At 43.1% G+C, this 17,421-nt stretch overlaps 1 long non-coding RNA gene across 1 annotated transcript in view; it reads right to left on the bottom strand.

The window, feature by feature from the left end:
• Nucleotides 1-13,256: 13,256 nt before the first annotated feature.
• The window catches only part of LOC115096563, a 34,442-nt gene continuing 30,277 nt past the window's right edge, over nucleotides 13,257-17,421 (bottom strand). The window contains exon 3 of the long non-coding RNA XR_003858102.1: nucleotides 13,257-15,099. This is a non-coding gene — a long non-coding RNA (uncharacterized LOC115096563). The remainder of the gene's footprint in view (nucleotides 15,100-17,421) is intronic.

Here is a 17,421-nt window from a genome sequence, read left to right as displayed (position 1 = left end):
CGGAGCTCCCAGTGAAGTCAGGGGGGGGGGGCGTAATCATGTAATATAATTATGGGCGTAACACCCGATTCCTGTGGTACCCTCCCCCAACCCCTCCAAATTAAAAAGAATCTCCCTCCTGCCCCCACCGCCATTGCAACCTCCTTGTCCCCGAAATCCCCAACCCCCTCCCGTGTCCTTGAAACCCCTGCCCGGAGCGCGGTAATCTCCTCCCCGCTTCTGGACGTTTCCAGTGTTGCTCCGACAATAGGACAGGCTTCTGACCCTGCTGTCAGAGCAACGCTGGAGGTGGGTGGATTACTGCGCTCCCAGCAGGGGTTTCAGATCTCCAGGAGGGGGAGGTCAGGTAAGGTCGGGGGTGGGGGAATCAGACACTATGCCCACAATAATGTTTGTGTGTTTTCAGGGGTGGGCTTAAAGGCCCAAAGATGTTTTGTTTGTTTTATTTGTAGTCCACAGCTGCTTTAACCAGATACATTTTGAATATATCCAGTTAAGTGGTAAGTTACCTGGTCGAGCATGGCCAGATAGCTTTAGGACTTTGCTGAGGCAGTTCTAAAGTTATTTGGCTAACTTTCAGGGTCATTTACTAAGCTGCGGTGTTTTTCTCCCCCCCCCCCCCCCCAAGGGAAAACTACCACAGGAATCACAAAGCTGTGAAAATGACCCTGTGGCTTTGTGAATCTTGCGGTATTTTTCCCCAGAGGAAAACACTGCGGGCCACGATATTTTCCTATCAGGAAAAATACTGCGGCAGAGAAAGACCACAATCAACACGTGATGACGGTCCCGGGACCAAGAGGCTGCCTTCGCTTAGAGAAGCCGTTCAGCCTGGAGAAGGCTCCTCCCACCCCCACCCAAAGAAGTAAAAAAAAAAAACAAAAACAAAACTTAAAAATAGACAGGAGCCCCACACCCTTCCCTTTAGTGCTGAATCCCATCCCTTGGAGGTCAGGATCCCTCTTTGTAAAACCTAGAGCCCTGGTGATCCAGTGGACTGCTCCTCCTCACATCCTTGGACCCCCTCTTACTCTAAAAAAATATCTCCCTGGTGGCCTTAGTGGACCCCAGGCATCCACCCCTTCCAACCTGGAAAAAGCAAGCGCTAGAACATTGCAGCCTCGAGTGTCCCCAGGCTCTGAGCTCACGGCAACCATTTCCCAAAATGGCCACCATCTGGCTATTTGCTCCTATCCAGATTAGAGGGCGATCTGGGGGGGGGGGGGGGGGTGGACATCTGAGGTCCACTAAGGCACCAGGGAGATTTTTTTTAGGAGTAAGAGGGGAGTCTGGGAGAGGGGTGATCCACTGGGCAACCAGGGCATTTTTTTTTAAACAAAGGGGGCTCCTGGGAGGGATGAGGAGGGGTCTCAGCCTTCAGGGGCCAGGATTATGCATTAAAAGAGAGAGTTTTAGGGGGGTAGGGGCTGGGTTCCCACCCAATTTTTTTTATAGGCACTATGGCTGCCTCCAAGGGCAATAATCAAACACAAGGCCCCAAAACAAACCTCGGAATCTGAGGAAATTATAACCAAGCACAAAACACCAATTCCCCAGTAGAATTTTATAACTTTTCAATTATTGAGTTTGTAGGACCTTCATGAATACAACTTGAAAATATCAACAAGCCGTATAAACCTCTGGTCCAACTTTATTTTATTTTATGATCAACAGATCATGTCGGGGTCGTGATCAAGATGGACACTCAAGATAAGTTTTGAAAGTTCTTTGCTCTCCCGCTTTGGTTGAAATTTTTGCGGAGTACCTATTCCGGGACCTTTATGATATCTTTAAATATAAAAAGAAAAACAAAAAAATGTTTTTGAACTGTTGATCATAAAATAAAATAAAGTTGGACCAGAGGTTTATACGGCTTGCTGATATTTTCAAGTTGTATTCATGAAGGTCCTACAAACTCAATAATTGAAAAGTTACAAAATTCTACTGGGGAATTGGTGTTTTGTGCTTGTCTCCAAGGGCAGCCAGGGGATGGGACAGTGTCTATCCAGGCCCCGGGGCTTTTACTTCTTCAATGGGTGCCCTTCTCGAGGTTGAATGGCTCCGTTAAATGATAGTGGCCTTACAGTCCCGGGGCTATTGCAGGTTGGTTGGGGGTCTCTCTCTGCCATAGAACCATAGCCAAGCCATTTGACACCTACGGCCAAGAAAAAAAAAGTGCACTCTCACTCTGAACACAACATACTCCACCATGAGCAAGTAGACTGTTAAATGTAAGGTGCTTTAATTTTCATTTTTATTTTGACCCAGCAGTTTTCTCCTGCTCTTTTGGGCTTCCAGCTCAATCGGAACCAGTATGGGGATCCTGGTGTCATAAGCCTTCATTCAAAAACTGAACTGGAAACCCCAAGAAGTCAGACTCTGCATGGCATGCAACACCAAAGAAATATAAACACATTTCCTCCCGTATTGTGCAAAACAAATATCATGACCTGCACATTCCCAAAGTTGACATATTCCATTTACGAAACTGAATATAAAGTGCTTTTTTCTACCCTTGCTGTATGGACATTTTATTTTTCTAATCACTTTGGTCCTCATTTCTTTATACTGCTTTCCTCCTCTTAGTCTCCCAATTCTTTTACAGGGTCTCCTGTTCATTTTCTGTTTTCTCTCTCTCCTGTCTTCTTCAGTTCTTCCCCTACATCTCTGTCTAATATATTAGATTTACCTGCACTGCTGTAGTGTCAACTAGAAAACCCTGCAAGTAAAAAAAAAAAAAAAAAGACGTTTGGAACCCATATGATAATAGGCCTATGGTAACACACGTTGGGTGTAGGCTTGGCCCCCGAGAAAGCCATGAGTAAACAATTACAATATAGTAAACCACCCATACCAAAACAGCACTAACTGCCAGCACTCAAACAGTAACAACCCTACCCATGAAAAGGCAATATTGCAAATATTACACTAGGTCCTAAAACACCAAGCCAGTCTGCTATAGATCCCTACACAGAACCAGAAACTAGCAGAATGGCTCATTTTGGTCATATGTGCAGAACACAGACAGACCCTCACTAAATACAGAATAAAGAGACCATAAAGTATAAATAGAAACATGCAGACAACAAGTGAACTGGAAATTGCAACAAGTTAGACTCTGTATGCAGTACAACAAGAGAAAAAAACAAAATACATCAAACAATAAAATAAAAAAATATAAAACATCAATCATAATAGTAAAACTATACTAAAAAGAAATATTTCAAAACAGTTGGCAAATGGAACAGCATTCAGTAATTTAACACTCATAAAATGTTTCCAAATGGCAATAAAATATTTCAAAACAGCAGAAACAGCAAATAATACACAAGAATTAAAACTAATAAGGATTAAAAATTCCCCAGTATTCCATACCTGGAAACATTGGATTTTCAGATGCTCTGAAATTGTTGCAGATTAGCAGGGAAAGGGTTGGGGTTGCTGCACACAAACTTTCTCCTCTAACACACACCCACTTGTTCACTCTCTAACATGCTGAATCATATACACATATGCTCATTCTCTCTCTCATGCTCAGGTCACACACACACTTATTCTCTCTCATACTGTCATATACACAAACTTGTTTGCTCTCTCCTACACATGCAATCATACACACACTCATTCACGATCTCTCTCACATGCACAACACACACATTCCTTTGCTCTCACACATACATGCTCAGTCAAATGCACACATGCATGCGCTCCTTTGCGCTCTCTCATAGACATACTGAATCATACACACACACACACACACACACGCTCTCTCTCCGCAGACTGTGCTCCTCCTGACTACTGCCAGGGGGGGAAGGGACAGTGGAAGTGGGAGGTCAATGTTTCTTTCTTTCAGCCCCCCCCCCCAGGCCACACTTTTCCTAATTCCAGTGTGAGGAGGAGGTGGCCAATGCTGCTTTCTGTAGCTCTGTGGGCTGTGCTTCTGACTGCCAGGGCAGGGTGGGAGGCCAATGCTTCTTCTTTCGGCCCCACAGGCCATTCTGCTCTTGACTGCATACAGAAAAAAGGAGGATGGCAGCGTTGGTGATTTTTTGGCCTAATTTGTACTGCTGCCCGCCCCAAGCACAGCCCTGAGAGTAAGTGGGATACCAGGAGCACGTGCAGTAGCTCTTCTCCCCCCCTCAGGCAGTTCTGCTCTTGACGCCCCACAGCTGTATCAGGTGAGGTGAATGGTGCCCCTGCTGAATGGCATCTTATGGCCAAAGCCATAATCAGCCATAGGTTAGGTATAGTTCTGGTTCATACCTTTTGGTGTCCGAACACATGATCCTGTGCAAAACTGTTTTAAGACATTTTTGCTGCAATCGGAATTGAAATTGCTAATGTTTTTAAAAGTTGTGGCATAGAATTAAGATGGGTGCCATTTCCTGCCACATGCAGGGCCGGAGGAACCACTAGCTGAGCTAGGCCTGTGCCTAGGGCGCCGAGACTTAGGGGGCGCCGCGGCAGGCAGCAGAATTTTGAAAGGGCAAAAAGTGCCCTTTTAAAATTCTGCCAACCCCGACTTGCCCTGCCTCCCCCCCCCCCCAGTGCTACCCTCCCAACGCCCCCCTGGTGGTCCAGCAGAGGGCCTAGGAGCGATTCTGCCGCTCCCGGGGCCTCGGCTGCCACTAACCAAAATGGCGCCGGTGACCTTTAGCACCTACCATGTGACAGGGGCCAACCAATGGCACCGGTAGCCCCTGTCACATGGTAGGGGCTGAAGGCCAGCGGCAGATTGGCCTATCGTGGGATCGGGGTTCCCCCGGTGGGCCGGTCTGGCTGATCATGTGGCTGAAGAAAAGAAGATCGGCGCAGCCGGAGAAAAGGCTGGCGGGGCCGAAGATCTTCTGTTCTCCGGCTGCGCTGATCTTCCTTTCTTCGGCCACGTGATCAGCTAGACCGGCTGTGCTGGTCTTCTTTCTGTGTGCTTCTGTGTGTGTGTGTGGTGTGTATGTGAGAAAGGAATGGTGCTTCTGTGTGTGTGTGTGGTGTGTATGTGAGAAAGGAATGGTGCTTGTGTGTGTGTGTGTGTGGTGTGTATGTGAGAAAGGAATGGTGCTTGTGTGTGTGTGTGTGGTGTGTGTGTGAGAAAGGAATGGTGCTTGTGTGTGTGTGTGTGTGGTGTGTATGTGAGAAAGGAATGGTGCTTGTGTGTGTGTGTGTGGTGTGTGTGTGAGAAAGGAATGGTGCTTGTGTGTGTGTGTGTGTGTGGTGTGTGTGTGAGAAAGGAATGGTGCTTCTGTGTGTGGTGTGTATGTGAGAAAGGAATGGTGCTTGTGTGTGTGTGTGGTGTGTATGTGAGAAAGGAATGGTGCTTGTGTGTGTGTGTGTGTGGTGTGTATGTGAGAAAGGAATGGTGCTTGTGTGTGTGTGTGTGGTGTGTATGTGAGAAAGGAATGGTGCTTGTGTGTGTGTGTGTGTGTGTGGTGTGTATGTGAGAAAGGAATGGTGCTTGTGTGTGTGTGTGGTGTGTATGTGAGAAAGGAATGGTGCTTGTGTGTGTGTGTGTGTGTGGTGTGTATGTGAGAAAGGAATGGTGCTTGTGTGTGTGTGTGTGTGTGGTGTGTATGTGAGAAAGGAATGGTGCTTGTGTGTGTGTGTGTGGTGTGTATGTGAGAAAGGAATGGTGCTTGTGTGTGTGTGTGTGTGTGTGTGGTGTGTATGTGAGAAAGGAATGGTGCTTGTGTGTGTGTGTGTGTGTGTGTGGTGTGTATGTGAGAAAGGAATGGTGCTTGTGTGTGTGTGTGTGTGTGTGTGTGGTGTGTATGTGAGAAAGGAATGGTGCTTGTGTGTGTGTGGTGTGTATGTGTGTGGTGTGTATGTGAGAAAGGAATGGTGCTTGTGTGTGTGTGGTGTGTATGTGAGAAAGGAATGGTGCTTGTGTGTGTGTGTGTATGTGTGGTGTGTATGTGAGAAAGGGATGGTGCTTGTGTGTGTGTGTGTATGTGTGGTGTGTATGTGAGAAAGGGATGGTGCTTGTGTGTGTGTGTGTGGTGTGTGTGTGGGTGTGTGTATGTGAGAAAGGAATGGTGCTTGTGTGTGGTGTGTATGTGAGAAAGGAATGGTGCTTTTGTGTGTGTGTGTATGTGAGAAAGGAATGGTGCTTTTGTGTGTGTGTGTGTGTGGTGTGTATGTGAGAAAGGAATGGTGCTTTTGTGTGTGTGTGTGTGTGGTGTGTATGTGAGAAAGGAATGGTGCGTGTGTGTGTGTGTGTGGTGTGTATGTGAGAAAGGAATGGTGCGTGTGTGTGTGTGTGTATGTGAGAAAGGAATGGTGTGTGTGTGTGTGTGTGTGTATGTGAGAAAGGAATGGTGTGTGTGTGTGTGTGTGTGTGTGTGGTGTGTATATGAGAAAGGAATGGTGCTTGTGTGTATGTGTGTGTGTGTGGTGTGTATGTGAGAAAGGAATGGTGCTTGTGTGTGTGTGTGTGTGTGTGTGTGGTGTGTATGTGAGAAAGGAATGGTGCTTGTGTGTGTGTATGTGAGAAAGGAATGGTGCTTGTGTGTGGTGTGTGGTGTGTATGTGAGAAAGGAATGGTGCTTGTGTGTGGTGTGTATGTGAGAAAGGAATGGTGCTTGTGTGTGGTGTGTGGTGTGTATGTGAGAAAGGAATGGTGCTTGTGTGTGTGTGTGTGTGTGGTGTGTACGTGAGAAAGGAATGGTGCTTGTGTGTGTGTGTGTGGTGTGTATGTGAGAAAGGAATGGTGCTTGTGTGTGGTGTGTATGTGAGAAAGGAATGGTGCTTGTGTGTGGTGTGTATGTGAGAAAGGAACGGTGCTTGTGTGTGTGTGTGTATGTGGTGTGTATGTGAGAAAGGAATGGTGCTTGTATGTGTGGTGTGTATGTGAGAAAGGAATGGTGCTTGTGTGTGTGTGTGTGTGTGTGGTGTGTATGTGAGAAAGGAATGGTGCTTGTGTGTGTGTGTGTGTGTGTGGTGTGTATGTGAGAAAGGAATGGTGCTTGTGTGTGTGTGTGGTGTGTATGTGAGAAAGGAATGGTTCTTGTGTGTGTGTGTGTGTGGTGTGTATGTGAGAAAATAATGGTGCTTGTGTGTGTGTGTATGTGAGAAAATAATGGTGCTTGTGTGTGTGTGTGTGTGGTGTGTATGTGAGAAAGGAATGGTGCTTGTGTGTGTGTGTGATGTGTATGTGAGAGGTGTGTGTGTGTGTGGTGTGTATGTGAGAAAGGTGTGTGTGTGTGTGTGTATGTGAGAAAGGAATGGTGCTTGTGTGTGTGTGTGGTGTATGTGAGAAAGGAATGGTGCTTGTGTGTGTGTGTGTGGTGTGTATATGAGAAAGGAATGGTGCTTGTGTGTATGTGTGTGTGTGTGGTGTGTATGTGAGAAAGGAATGGTGCTTGTGTGTGTGTGTGTGTGTGGTATGTATCTGAGAAAGGAATGGTGCTTGTGTGTGTGTGTGTGTGTGTGGTGTGAAGGTGAGAAAGGAATGGTGCGTGTGTGTGTGTGGTGTGTATGTGAGAAAGCAAAGGTGCTTGTGTGTGTGTGTGTGTGTGTATGTGAGAAAGGAATGGTGCTTGGGCGTGTGTGTGTGTTTTGTGTATGTGAGAAAGGAATGGTGCTTGTGTGTGTGTGTGGTGTGTGTGTGAGAAAGGAATGGTGCTTGTGTGTGTGTGAGTGTGTGTGTGTATGTGAGAAAGGAAAGGTGCTTGTGTGTGTGGTGTGTGTGTGAGAAAGGAATGGTGCTTGTGTGTGTGTGTGTGGTGTGTATGTGAGAAAGGAATGGTGCTTGTGTGTGTGTGTGTGTGTGTGTGTGGTGTGTATGTGAGAAAGGAATGGTGCTTGTGTGTGTGTGTGTGTGATGTGTATGTGAGAAAGGAATGGTGCTTGTGTGTGTGTGTGTGTGAGAGAGAGAGAAAGGAATGGTGCTTCTGTGTGTGTGTGTGTGTGCTGTGTATGTGAGAAAGGAATGGTGCTTGTGTGTGTATGTGAGAAAGGAATGGTGCTTGTGTGTGTGTGTGTGTGTGAGATAGGAATGATGCTTCTGTGTGTGTGTGTGGTGGGTACATGAGAAAGGAATGGTGCTTCTGTGTGTGTGTATGTGGTGTGTACGTGAGAAAGGAATGGTGCTTCTGTGTGTGTGTATGCGGTGTGTATGTGAGAAAGGAATGGTGCTTCTGTGTGTGTGTGTGTGTGTGTGAGAAAGGAATGGTGCTTCTATGTGTGTGTGTGGTGTGTGTTTGTGTGTGTGAGAAAGGAATGGTGCTACTATGTGTGTGTGTGGTGTGTGTGTGAGAAAGGAATGGTGCTTCTGTGTGTGTGTGCGTGTGTACGTGAGAAAGGAAAGGTGCTTGTGTGTATGTGAGAAAGCAAAGGTGCTTGTGTGTGTATGTGAGAAAGGAATGGTGCTTCTATGTGTGTGTGTGTGTGTGTGTGGTGTGTAGTGTGTATGTGAGAAAGGAATGGTGCTTCTGTGTGTGTGTGTGTGGTGTGTATGTGAGAAAGGAGTGGTGCTTCTGTGTGTGTGTGTGTGAGAGAAAGGAATGGTGCTTGTGTGTGTGTGTGTGTGTATGTGAGAAAGGAATGGTGCTTCTCAGTGTGTGTGTGAATGTATATGAGAAAGGAATGGTGCTTCTCAGTGTGTGTGTACATGTATATGAGAAAGGAATGGTGCTTCTGTGTGTGTGTATATGTGAGAAATCAATGGTGCTTCTGTGTGTGTGTGTATATGTGAGAAAGGAATGGTGCTTCTGTGTGTGTGTGTGTGTGTGTGTGTGTGTGTATATAGAGAAAGGAATGGTGCTTCTGTGTGTGTGTGTATAGAGAAAGGAATGGTGCTTCTGTGTGTGTGTGTGTGTATGTATATGTGAGAAAGGAATGGTGCGTGTGTGTGTATGTGTGTGTTTGTATGTATATGTGAGAAAGGAATGGTGCTTCTATGTGTGTGTGTGTGTGTGTGTGTATATATATGTGAGAAAGGAATGGTGCTTTTGTGTGTGTGTGTATAGAGAAAGGAATGGTGCTTCTGTGTGTGTGTGTGTATGTATATGTGAGAAAGGAATGGTGCGTGTGTGTGTGTATGTATATGTGAGAAAGGAATGGTGCTTCTATGTGTGTGTGTATGTATATGTGAGAAAGGAATGGTGCTTTTGTGTGTGTGTGTATGTATGTATATGTGAGAAAGGAATGGTGTGTGTGTGTGTGTGTTTATGTGAGAAAGGAATGGTGTGTGTGTGTGTGTGTGTATGTATATGTGAGAAAGGAATGGTGCTTGTGTGTGTGTGTGTGTGTGTGTGTGTATGTATATGTGAGAAAGGAATGGTGCTTCTGTGTGTGTGTGTTTGTGTATGTATATGTGAGAAAGGAATGGTGCTTGTGTGTGTATGTATATGTGAGAAAGGAATGGTGCTTCTATGTGTGTGTGTGTGTGTGTATGTATATGTGAGAAAGGAATGGTGTGTGTGTGTGTGTGTGTATGTATATGTGAGAAAGGAGTGGTGCTTCTGTGTGTGTGTGTGTGTATGTATATGTAAGAAAGGAATGGTGCTTCTGTGTGTGTGTGTTTGTGTGTGTATGTATGTATGTATGTATATGTGAGAAAGGAGTGGTGCTTCTGTGTGTGTGTGTATGTATATGTGAGAAAGGAATGGTGCTTCTGTGTGTCTGTGTTTGTGTGTGTGTGTGTGTGTGTGTGTATGTATATGTGAGAAAGGAATGGTGCTTGTGTGTGTGTGTGTATGTATGTATGTATGTATATATATGTGAGAAATGAATGGTGCTTCTGTGTGTGTGTGTGCGTATATGAAAAACGAATGGTGCTTCTGTGTGTGAGACAGGGCCCTCTACCTCCAGCTTCAAGGCTGGCCTCCAGCCTGTGGCACGGAGTCTTCCTATCCAGAGGCCTGTCGCCATGCAGGCCACCATAGAAACAGAGATCCGACACTGCGTGTCCATGACCTATGGCAGTAGCTATTTAAGCGCACACCATCCTTACGCAGCAAGGTGTTTTGACAGATGACTATGGGAATAAAAAATATGAAATTTTATCCTAGATGGGATCTACAAAAAAAAAAGGGTACTATAATGGGGGAAACGAGGTACATATCCCTTCTAGTAGGAAGGCATACTTTTTAACAAACTTGGTCATGCATCCTATTTGATCAAACTTTTTCTTTTAATATCTAGGTGTAGGTCTAGGTATTAACAACCTTTATGTTGGGATTCTGCCAGTTTAAAAAAATGAAATGTGATAATACATATACCTCAAATTTTATGCTGGTAGCGCAACTTTTGAAAAGTTGGATGAAAGAAGAAATTACTGAATTTTAAGCATCCTTCTTCTGGAAAATAAAATTTAACTTAAAGTGGATAGAGACAAATATTAAAGCAAAAAAAATTTTTAAAGTATTTAAAATGTTCATCTCAGCAAAATCACAAATTTAAGATACTGATGCCAGGTGGGGTTTGGTTTGTTTTATTTTTTTGAAGCATATTTTAAGCATGAAGACTAGAATAGTTCCAATCTGAAGCAGGTTTGCTTTTTTTTTTAAGCCTTTAGAAAATGTATATTTTTAAATGACTAAGACTGGAATCTTCCCATTTAAAAGGGAAGCTGACTAAGGATGTCTTTCTGTTCCATATCTCCCACATGAATAATCATACAACTGATAGTTTGAAGAAAGACACTTGCTTTATTGCCTGAAAGTGAAAAACAAGAGAAGCTGTACGGTATGGGTGGCTGTCCCTTGGGAGGACAGAACCTGAAGAAAGGGTGTCATTTCGTCTTCTGATAGGAATGTGGTTTTCTTATTTAACAGTTGGGAGCATCACTTTCACGTTTAGTAAAAGTGAAAAATCATGCTGCAAGTCTGAAAGCAAGGTGCTTCTGTGAGAGTGTAATGTGTATGTGAGACAGAGAGGGTGCTTCTGTATGTTTGTGGTGTATGTGTGAGTCAGGAAGGATGCTTGTATGTGTCAATGTGTGTGTGCGCGAGAAAGATGGAGCATGTTTTTGGCTGGCTTGTAGCTATGAGAGAGGGCACATGTGTGATTGAGCCTGTTTGTAAGTGAGATAGAACATGTGTGTGATTGGGAGCTTGTGTGTAAGTAGAGAGCGAGAGCATTGTGTGATTGAGAGAGACTGGCCAGAGAGGTGACGTGTATATGTGTGAGAAAGACTGATCAGGGAGATGTCTGTGTGTGTGCGAGAGACTGAGACTGGTTAGGGAGATGATTGGTGTGTGAGAGACTGAAACTGGTCCTGATAGTGTGACTGGTGTGTGTATGTGAGAGAGCAAGAAGAGACTGGTTGTGGTCCCTAAGAAAGAGGACAGTTTCAGCAGCTACTGCTGCTTCTGGTGTGCCCTGCAAGGGAAAGGAGTAGGAGAACTGCTGGAGAGGATAAGTAAAGGTGGCTTTTTAAGTTCATTTTTCTTGATTGACTACCATTTTAATTATTGGGTAGTATGTGATGTGTCTGCTGTTTGAAATATTTTATTGGTGTTTGGTAAAGCTTTCAAAATTTGCATGAGTCTTTAATTATTAGATATTCTATTCATCAGCTGTTTTGAAATTATTTTATTTGTATGATTTTATAATTATGATTAATGATTTATATATCTTGATTTTATTGATTTGTTTCACGAGAAATGGTGAAATTTTTGTTTTTCCATTGTTACACTGTATAGAGTCTGGCGTGATGCGTTTTACTGTTCAGTTTTTGTCTGCACATTTCTATTTATACTTTATGTGGCTTTATTCTGTATTTGCTGAGGGTTTGTGTTCTGCATGCAAAGACTGAGATGAAGCATTCTTTTAGCATGTGGTTTCTCTGTAGGGATCTGGAGTAGCTTAGCCTGTTCTGTTTTCCTGATAGGTATATTGATATTTTAGATTCTGGTGTAATATTTGTAGTATTATTTTTCATAGATGGGGTTGTTATTCTTTAAGTGTTGATATGGGAGGACCATGCCGAAATATATCACAATAGGTATGATGCCATATAAATTCCAAGATGCAAAGTTTTCTTGTTGTCATCACAACAGTGCATGAAATTTATCACAACAACTTGTATATTAATTTTACCTCAGAATGTCATTTTTCATGTAAAATATGTTATAAATGCATAATTTAAAATTGTATATGGGGAGGGGGTGCCAGACTGTAAGGTTTGCCTAGGGAGCTAGTACCCTTGCACCGGCCCTGGTCACATGGGCAAAGTAGGCAAAAGCACGTGAATCTGGTCAGGAAGAACTAGCCTGTGCACAAGTCCTGGCATCACTGTACATCAGCGCTAGTCCATATGGTGCTGAAGGATGATGTCACCTACACATCATGGCTAATGCAGCTCTGAATGTCGATGGAGAAAAGAATGTGTGAAGATCACCAACAAGTGTACTTTTGCCTGTAGGAAAAGTAGGTGGAATCAGAGGCAGGGTTAGCTGGGGGAGGCATCAATATATACCATTTGGGTTTTTTCAAAACTTGATGTGTTGTGGCTTCAAGATGGCAATAACATTAGTTCTCTTCCAAAGTGAGGGACTTTTGCTGTGGCCAAACAGTATGACATAATAAACGCCTTCAAGTAATCTAGACTTAGAGGACCAGCATAAGTGAGCTGCTCACAGTGTATGTTTCAGAGCCTAGTGCCCTACCAGGCTTTAGTGTTTCTAATGCTATTTTAAATTCAAATGAAAAACATTCTGGATAATTTTTCAAATCGCGATAACTTACTGCATCGCGATGTTAAAATGTAAATGAGGGGAAGGGGAGGGGTTTGGGTGGGGTTTAGTTAAATGAGGGGCCTGTAGTGCTGCAGGCGATAATGTATCGCACGCATTAGCACCAGAAATACCTATTTCATTGACGCTACGGGGGTGATAGTGTGCAGCATGGCCACAACCGCACACCGCTGCGATGCGGCCACCTGACAAAAACACGGTGAATGTCTTGCCTCCTTAAGTTTGAAGTTAACCAGGTGTGAGAAGGCTCTGTTATTTGGCTATATATATTTTCCATTGTTGAGTGCATGAGCGATAGCATCCAGCAAAACAGGATAGAATTTTTATTTTGTTGACTTTTCACTAAGATGATTGTCTGCTAGGCTTTCTAGCTTGAAAACACAGACAACAGCCCTGAGGAGGAAGACACACATGCACATGGCCAGCACTCTCCTTAGAGGGCAGACACACACACACACCCTGCCCTTAGGAGCTGGGGCAGACACACACGAAAAGTGTGCACACTTCTGAGTGGGAGAACACAAATGCACACAAGACATGCACTCCTTTTTTAAATTTTTTTTTTTTTTTTATTAGAAAACAGCAATAACAAAAAGCATCAAAAGTAAAATATATCAACAAAACCATAATCAATACAAACTTATCTAATAGACAGAATCACCCACCACAATCTTATTTCTGCCCCCCCCCCCAAGTATTGCCTTTCCCACGCCATCTGCCTCCCTTCCCTACTTATCCCAAATATATACATTCACAAGCTCACTGAATTATTCAGTAAAACTATTCCCTTAAAGATTACAGTAATTATTCACCATTATAATGTCCCATGTAAATTTCAAACAGTAACTAGCTCTGTTTAAATCTGTCACATCTGTCATTGCTCACACTGGTTGTTTTCTCCATCAAGTATATATTCCATAATCTCTTATACCAGGCAGCCATCTTAGAAGGCACTTTTTATTTCCAAGATGCAGCTATTTCACATCCAGCAGCTACTAAATTCCTTCCTCCAGTAGCAATTGCTCCCTTTCAAACCCAGTATAAAAATTATTGGATTCAACAAGTATCATCCCCACAATATTTTACATCTCTATTTTAATCTTTTCCTGAAAGCTGCTTCTTATAGGACAACCTCACCAAATGTGATGCACAGTACCAATCTCTCACAGTTTCTCTAGCAATCACTCAAGGCATGCATTCTTTTCAGAAGGATATGCATGCATACAAGACATGCACTCTTCCAAAGGGGAAAGCGCAAATACATACACGACCTGCTGTCTTTTAAGGAGACAGAGATATATACACACACACGATGTGCGCTCTCCTGACAAGGCAAAGGCATACACTAATTCATCACCTACAGCTTTTACTGAGATATTTCATGAGCACAGTTTAAAACAGTCTTTGACTATGCTTTTTGTCTATGCTGCAAGTTTTGATTTTTCTCTCTTTCCCTTTCTTGCTGTTTTTATTAGGATTTCAGAGTCCTGGCCTTGAGATGGGGCACAACATACTCCAGGATCTATTGCTGCTTTCAGATCACCAAGGGCCTTCACTAGCTGTGCAATAGCTGCTGGTCTCTGAAAGGATGACATGAACAGTGGCCCTGCCTCCGAGTATGGAGAACTTGGTGCTTTGCAGTGCTTGGCTGACTAATCCATATTTTCTGTAAATTAAATGGAGTGTTCACAAGTGGCAAGATGTCTAGTCAAGCACAGACCTGTTCAGTTCAGAGTGTGAAGTAAGGAAGATGAAGAGAGAAAGAGACCAACCAAATATTTTTCTCTCATCTGAGTTCTGACATGCCAATAGCCCTTCATTTAATGAGCCCAATTTTGTGATAGCCTACGTAGAGCTGAAATTCATACGGACTTCCACCTTAATTTTCAAAACAGACATATGCACGTATGTCTGCTCTGAAAACCTTACTGCGTCATAAGCATGCACATTTACATCTGCTAGAGTGTAAATATTCATGCAGTCATTTACAAGCATAATTTTGAAAACCAGTATACATACAAATGATTCCCTCAGCCCAATTCTACCCTTGGGGACGCCTTTTTGCAATATGTGCAAATTGCTTCTGCACATAATTTTGTGTCTACAACCCCTGACGGAATTTCCATAACGCCATTTTATGTGCATAGATGCCTTTGAACATTACCATCAGTGTATGTTGAAGGCATTTCCTGCCGCATGTAAAGGAACACTGGCCTGTCCTGTGTGCGTACATGCTGCTGCCATAGGAAATTCAGTGGGATTGGAGGACGGAAGCTGCTCTCCAAAATATATGTCAGGAGTGACTAAGTCATCTTCCTGTAGTGGTTCAGGCCCTCCTCTCGCTGACTGCATTACTCAGACTTCTTCTCAGGCCTCTTCAGCATCACAAAGGAAACAAAGATCCCTAAACATGCAGAAGAGTATTTCATTACCGGAACAGTCGCCATAGCAGCTTAAATAAAAATGGAACTGTTTTTTTACATTTATATATATCCTAGTAGTTGTGTTTTTCAGATTGTGCATAGTATACTTATTACTAGTAAAACAAAAACAAAACCACCACACTGAAATTCACAGGAAGGAAGTCTAATAAAAAAATGTCTTAACCTATCACCAACCTCCCTAGAAATACTATTGAAATCAAACCTAATACATCTATCTCCACAGGGCAGACTGTTTTCAATGTCATTTCCTTGGTAGTAAGTGATATACCCATATAAATTGGCCATCTGATTGTTGCCCGCCTTCAATAAGGCTAAACGTACGGGCTTTGTTCCACAATGCAGGCATTTATGGAAGCATTCCCAGGAGCATGTTTCAGGTAGGACTGAAAAATAATATGCTTAGATTGAATTGTCAAGTTATTATTATTATTATTTTTTTTTTTTAATCTGCCCACATAAAAAGCAGGTGCAAGTGTGTCCACTGTATCTGCAGCAAGTTTCAAAGGGAAAGAAGGTCAATTTTCAAAAGGTTTAGGCCCCTAACTTTTGGAGTTAGGAACCTAAATTGACCCTTTTGAAAATGTACTACAGCCGAGTTCCTAAATGGTTTAATGGTTTATTAAGTTTTATATACCGATACATCGGACAAGCCTTCACATCCGATACATCGGACAAGCCTTCACATTGGTTTACACAAGATAAAACAGGGTCAGAAATACAATATTCATAAAATAGTAACAGCTAAAAACTACATAAAGTAAAGGAATAAATTAGCAGTTAAGAAAAGATAAAAACTCCTAAGCTCCTAAGAAGTGGGTGGCTATGGGGGGAGGTGGGTTAGGGCATGGAAACAAAGTTAGAAGCCGAGTAATGATTTTCAGAACTAGGCATCTACTTTAGAAGTCTAAATTTCAAAAAGTGAATATTGGGCCTAAAAGTTAAGGACCTAACTTTTAGGCTAATAAAAAGTAAGTTAATTTTAGCTGAAAACAGGCTCCTAGGTTCAGCTGAATATAGCGCCTAATTTAGGCACAAAATAATCAGGTTATCATAAACCCCCAGCATTAGACGCAGATATAATTTTAAAGTATGTGTGAGTACTTGAAATCACCAGTTTGCTGATACCTCCACCAGATCTCCAGTTCCTGTAGACCCTCTAGCATTTTACCCATATCTCCTAACCAAAAATTGCAGCCAGTCATAACCGACTTCTCTTGCACCAATCAGCAGGTGTAAAAGTATATAAATAAGGTTGGTAACCTATATGTTTCTCTCTCTTACAAATCTGCAATTTCCATGAGTACTTCTTAACCCCACCCAGAACATTCCTGGATTACCCCTTTTCCCCCCCTACCTGGTTAAATATATGTACAAAACCGAAAATATGTGCACACTCTCGGCATTTATAAAATAGCACGTGCATGCATACATGCTATTTACACGTGTGAAACCCCTTTGAAAATTCACTCCATAGTCTGTAAGATATGCAATATTGCACAAACTAAAGAAAAGAAACATTTATGCACATGCTCAGGTCAGACTTTTAGTTCCTAATTTTTTGCCCCAGTGTCCTATTTAGAGCATAGCTTCTTAAAAAATTTGGGACACAATGGGTTTAAATCTTAAACATTTGCAATTACAGATAAGATAGACAGTGTACATATTGTGTATTATACATACAGACAGCAGAGTTGCTTATCTGTAACATGTATTCTCTAGGATAGCAAGATGTTAGTCCTCATACATGGGTGACATCATTGGACTGAGCCCGGCACGGAAAACTTATGTCAAAATTTCTAGACATTTTGACTGGCACACTGAGCATGCCCAGCATGCCACTATCCACACGTTCATGTGGGGTCCCTCTTCAGTCTCGTAACATAGAATTATGAAAAAATAAAAAAACATAGGAGAAACCCAACTCCGTGGAGTGGCAGGCAGGTTTCATGAGGACTAACATCCTGATTTTTCCTAGGACAAGCAGGATGGTAGTCCTCACTCATGGGTGAATCCCTAGCTACAGGCTGTTCCCGAACAACAAGCAAGACCAATAGGCACCCAACAAGGTGCCAACGGGCACAACAACACAGGTGCTGTTGGTAACAGCAGGAAACAGCTTAAACCCGAAAAAAGGGCCGTAGGCAAGAAGAGTTGGATTCTACCTCTCCTGAAACCTGAAAGATTCCAGAGGACAGACTGGCTGAAGCTGCTATCATGTCGCCCATCTCTGTCCAAACAGTAGTGAGCAGCGAACGTATGGAGGGAGCTCCACGTTGCAGCCT

The sequence above is a fragment of the Rhinatrema bivittatum genome, chromosome 8 (assembly GCF_901001135.1).
Source record: "Rhinatrema bivittatum chromosome 8, aRhiBiv1.1, whole genome shotgun sequence".
Taxonomy (NCBI): domain Eukaryota; kingdom Metazoa; phylum Chordata; class Amphibia; order Gymnophiona; family Rhinatrematidae; genus Rhinatrema; species Rhinatrema bivittatum.
Note: the sequence above shows the minus strand (reverse complement) of the source record. Positions and strands in the feature narration are given on the sequence as shown.